Consider the following 5,784-nt stretch of genomic DNA (forward strand, 5'->3'; position numbering starts at 1 on the left):
GTGGCAGACACAAGGCCCACAAGCAAAATCCGACCCTCCATCTTGTTTTATCCAGCCCAACACCTTGTTTCTACCTGGTGGCAGTGCTGAGCTACTGGCCCCTAGTTAAGGAGTAGTTTATACAGTTCTAACATTACATTTGGCCCTTTGAAGGCAACAGTGAGGCTGATGTGGCCCCCAGTGAGAATGAGCTTGACACCCCTGCTCTAGACCAAAGCAGAGCTTCATTCCAGGTCCTTGGGTCAGGATGTAAGATAAAGATTTGACTGGCAAATGAAATTATTTTGTCAACTAGCAATCTTGTGTCTATCCATCTAAGTATCTTGTACTTAGCAAGTTGGACCCAGTTCTGCATTAAATGTAAGGAATACATAGAAAAGCATATTAAACATTAAACTGATATTAAGGAACTGGCTTGAAAATAAGAAGCCCCTAGAACCTTTGGAAACACCGGACAGTTGTGTTTCTTACAGGGCCTCTGTCTTGCTTTTGTCTTGGAACAAACATGTGAAGCAGAAATGGTCTGAGATCAGAGCTCCCTCCCATGGCTGTGGTCATATTTCAAATTATCTCATGTGGGCTGATTTTTTCTGCAATGGGTGACCCACTTTCAGGGCAAGACTTGGGCCTTAGAAGTTTGGCCTCTGCCTGGCATCCCTTGCCTTAGGGAAGGTGCTGATGCTGGCAGGGAAGGGAACCTGGGGCCACTTCTCTCTGCTTTTGTGTCCTAGTCAGGAGATTTCTCATTAGCCCTAGAGGATGGCTTTTCATTCTGACTGCTGCCTTTGGCTGGGGTGCCCCTTCCACCAAGAACACTCTCCTCCTCTCCTGCTTTGCCGCTTCAAACTCTACGTCCTGCCTGCAGTGTCTCCCCACCCCACAGCTGACCCTTCCCAGTCCTTTGCCCACACCATGAACTCTCCACTATCTCCCCTCAGACTGTCTGTGTGAACCTTTTGTGTCTTCTCATTGTTTCTCTCTGGGTTTTTTCCCTCCCAATGAGGCACAAGATTACTGCAAATGTGCTGCCTTCTTTGATACCTCTTCCCCCGCTAGAGTCCTTGGCTTAGGCCTGGCCCTTCACAAAACTTACTTCCTTTGAATTAATTGTAGCAGCCCTGATTGAAGACTCTCAATTAGATGGCTTGAGACTTACATGAGCTGAGGACTTTACTGTTTACACCAAGCTACTTCCTATGAAGCATATAATTGGAGCCTCACAATACCCTACAAGGAAGCCAGGAATGGGCTTATTATCTCCACGTTACAGATAAGGAAGGTGAAGTTCAGAGAGATTTGTGATTTATACTAAAACCAGGTAGGCAGCCCATGGAATCCAGCCAGTCTCTCAATCCTACAGATCCTATGCTCCTCTCACTACCGCAAATGGATGGGTGTTTCTTTGATGCCACTCTTGTCCTCATCTCAACCCTTGTGCCCACCCAGTGCTTTCCAGATGATGTCGCCCCAGCAGCCTTTCATCTGCCCTTGGTATCCAAAACCCCACCTGTGGGGCTAAGTCCTAGGTCATATTTTTACCAAAGCCAAGTGAAAAGAGGCTTAGAAATTTGATCTCTGTTGTTAACAGGTTGATAAAGAATTAAAATATGAACACTTACAAGGGGATCTGAGTTAGAACAGTAACAATCCCTTAAACCATTCCCCTCCCCTGGCCCAAATGACAGAATTTTGGAAGAGAGAAATTATTTAAACCTGTTTTGTCCAATATGGTGGCTACCAGCTGTGTGGGGCTATTGAGCCCTTGAGGAGTAGCTAATCCCTATTGAGATATGCTGTAAGTACAAATAAACATGAGATTTCAGAGGCTTAACATGAAGAAAGGATATGAAATGTGTCATTAACAAATTTATAATGACAATATGTTGAAATTAGAATATTTTAGGTATGTTGAATTAAATAAAAATATATTAATGCAATCAATTTCACCTGCTTAACTTATTTTTAATATGGAAACTAGTAAATTTTACATTTCATATGTGGTGTGCATTTGTGGCTCACATTATATTTCTGTTGGACAGTGCTGATGTGGACAATAGGGCTTTTCCAGTACTCTTCAGATAACTCCACACAGGTAGCCATGTATTCAGATTGCACTTGAGGTCCCATTATCTGCAACAATAAGAATTCAGGACAGTCTTTCTAGAAGGTGGTGTTTATTTCATCCCAAAAGGCACCCCTAGCAGTCAGCTTCTCCAGCCTCCCAAGGTTGATAATGGCCAGCCCTACCACGAAAACACTCAGCATCCCCAGCTGAGGGAGCCTAGACTGAATTCCCTGAGCCTGGCTCACCACCTGGGCTGTGGTCTCTCTAATGCCTCTGTATTTCTGCACATTATGGCCTGACCCCGCAGGGAGGACCCCTAGCTTGTCATGCTTTAAAATTCTCCAAGCTGCCATGGAGTACCGAGAAGTTATGCTCTCTACCAAATCTCTGATGTCTTCTAAGGGGTTGATGGCTTTGATCAGAGTGAAAATACTAACTCTGACTCATTCAGAGCCAATTAAGTTGGATCGACAAATAGTGAATGACCACCTGTTTGTAAAACCTGTCTTACTGTGTATTATGTGTGACATATACATAGAATCAGTTAATATAGTCCTGCCCTCATCAAATATGTAATAGTTAGATCACTCCTCAATAAGCAAAAACTTAAATACTCACAACTAAAAAGAAAAAATGTAAGGCAATAACAGAAGACTTTTAATCTTAGAATTTAGAAGTCTTCCAGTTAATTCTACACCTGACACACCTTCTATGGCACGGTGGGAAGGGGAATCAACTACCAGCTGAAGCTCAGAGTCAGCTGTGTCACTGTTGAGCCATGGGACTGTTGGCAGAGCAGCTTCTTGTCCCCCTGGGCCTCACTATCCTCTATCATATTTTAAAGGTAAGGCATGGACTACTTGACCTCTTAGACTGCTTGCGATTCTGGCCATCTAGTATGTTGCACTCTACCCTTTAGCATGCCTACAAAGGCCCACTAGCCACTGCTTCAAACATTTGTAACATAGAGCTCCCTCCTTGCAAAATGTACCTGGTTGTTTCAAAGTTCTCCTAGTAGCTGACATTTTGCCCTCGCTAACTTCCACCTGCAAATTGAATCCAAATGGATGAGCAGATACAAGTTGCTCTGAGTTTCAGAGGAGGCCAGTGCTTGTCAAGTTGGAGGAGTGAACAGCTGCTAGTCCAGAGAGGGGAAGAGGTATCAGTGGAGCCTTGAATCATGGATACCATACTATTGGACATGTAGAAAGCAAGAGGCTGAAACAAAACCAATGCAAAAAAATATATATAAAGAATGAAAGGAAGAGTCAATCTCTGGCTTGAAAGAGAGACCCAAAGAAAAAAGAACAAGAGAGAAAAAAGAGAGAGAGTCCACAAAGAAGAAAACACAGCTCTTCAACTTCCCATTTTAGTCTTCAGAATACCAGCTCTAAGTGAGATAATATTTATAATCATGATATGAAATATCTAATATTTGCTGAGTGCTCACTATATGCTAGGTGCTTTATATTCTTTTATTAAAACTTCATAACTACCCCCCATAAAGTAGGAACCAAATTATTCCCATTTTACAGACAAAAAAATGAGTTCTTTGCACAAATGTCTTATTCTGGCTCCAAAATTCTGTTACCCTATGTGCTTCATTTAAAAAAAATTCCAAATCTTTCTTTCTGTCAGCACTGACAGGTACCTGGAGATTTCAGGCAATAGATAAGGATAACGTATCTTCAGCTGATTTCCCACTCCAGAAATGACTTCCCTTTTACCCATCACCTAGGAGTGCATGCTAGTGGACACAGGGTGCCTTCAGAGGGAGAACACCACTGAGCTATGGTCACGGTCAAGACCTAGACAAGAGAAACAGTCACCTAAGATGCTGTTCACAGTCCCTCCTGCATAGGTGGCTCCCATTGGTTTCCGCTCTCATGGCCATGTCACTCTTTGCGGGGGTGGGGAAAGTCCCTGGAAATATAGCTTGTCTCCAAAGACTCCACATAAACCAAAGGAGGCCACTCTCAGAGGCCAATAAGCTTTGAATGAAGCAAAGGTAGATACACACAAACAGCCACTTTCCAGTAGAGCTGTCTCAGAGCCCCCCAAAACATACACCCACAGAGCAAAAGTCTGTAGACCCCCTGCTGCCCCTCACTTTGAGGTGAGGGTAAGGGTATATAACGATGTCATTTCACATGATTTTTAAAATATTGCATAAATAGAGCCAAGGAAAATAGAATAAAATATAAACTAAAAATAAATGGTTGAGTCAACTCATCTTTAATGCCTTTCCATGTAACATCTATTTTGTATAATGGAATACGACTTTCATACTTCGACTGCAAATTTAACCTTGGCCACAAGTTATGATGTACATTACAATACACTTTTATTATGTTACACAGTATTGTGGTGGGTTTTTTTTAATCTATTGCTAAGCCCCTAACAGTATGTCTGCGTCAGTGAAGCCCATCTGTCACAACCACAGTGGAGACATTATTATGTAAATAGTTCTAGGGCCTCCTTTTGGGGGAATTTAATATACTGTCCTAATATCCCAGCTGGAAAAAAAATGTTTATGGAAAAAACCTTTTTTTTGGTTTGTTTTTTCTTCTTTTTTTTTGTCTATAGAGAAAGGCAGGTTGAGTTGCTGAGGGTTTTTATTTTTTTCCAATAGTTCAAATCTCTTTTCTTCTCTCTCTCACACGCAATGTCTTTAAAAGCTAATGATATGGCTCCTAATAAAATAAAATAAAATAAAATAAAATACATGAGAGACTTTTTTAAACACACCAGCTGAAGTGGAGAGCATTAATATCTCTCAGCCTAGTGCATTAGCCATCTTTTCTATATTACAGTCATATTTCAATAAACTAAGTTTTCTTAGCAGGTGCCATCTTGGATTATTTCTTTATTAGACTGAGTTATAAAATATGCAGAATGGTATACTGAATTCTTTGTTATTTATGGCTGCTTTTATATCTTTGCCAAAATCTATACAACTAAATCCTCCTCCTTAGAGGTGGAGAGGCAACACCTGGAAGGGATCAGCAAGCACTTTCACTTGCAAAGCTGCCGACCAGGTGGCTGAGGGGACGAGCGCAGGGGGATGAGAACAGAGTGTGGTTTGCAAGCAGAAGATGCCAGTTGTCCTGACTTCTTAGTGCATCTTAATTAACTAAGTTGTGATTTTAGGGCAGCACAGAGAAAGGGGCTAATCACCAGAGGACACTGGGCTCCTGGGACCTCCAACTCCACATCCTCTATTTCCCTGCCTGTGCCCAGTCAGACATCAAAGTTTTGCTGAGCACCTGTCCAGGGATGAATGCTTTGTGAGAAGCAAGTGAAGCAACTTGAGCACTCCAAGACCTCAAGGGGCACCTTGTCTAGATGGGAAGAAGTGGCACCAGGCAGAGAACAACTCTGAGCTGCCAGTCGTTCACACTGATATAACAAATTACCATTAACTACATAGCTTATAAACAACAGAAATTTATTGCCTACAGTTCTGGAGGCTAGAAGTCCAAGGTCAAGCCTTGGTAGATCTGTGTCTGGTGATGGCCCACTTCCTGGTTCATAGCCATCTTGCAGTATCCTCACAGGGTAGAAGGGGCAAAAGATTGCTCTGAGGTCGCTAATCCCATTCCTGAGGGCTCCACCCTCATGACCTAATCACCTTCCAAGGCACGCCCTGCCACTTCCCAAAACCATCACAATAGGGTTAGATTTCAACAAATGAATTTTTGTAGGACACAAACATTCCA

This window comes from Phyllostomus discolor, chromosome 9 (assembly GCF_004126475.2).
Source record: "Phyllostomus discolor isolate MPI-MPIP mPhyDis1 chromosome 9, mPhyDis1.pri.v3, whole genome shotgun sequence".
Classification (NCBI taxonomy): Eukaryota; Metazoa; Chordata; class Mammalia; order Chiroptera; family Phyllostomidae; genus Phyllostomus; species Phyllostomus discolor.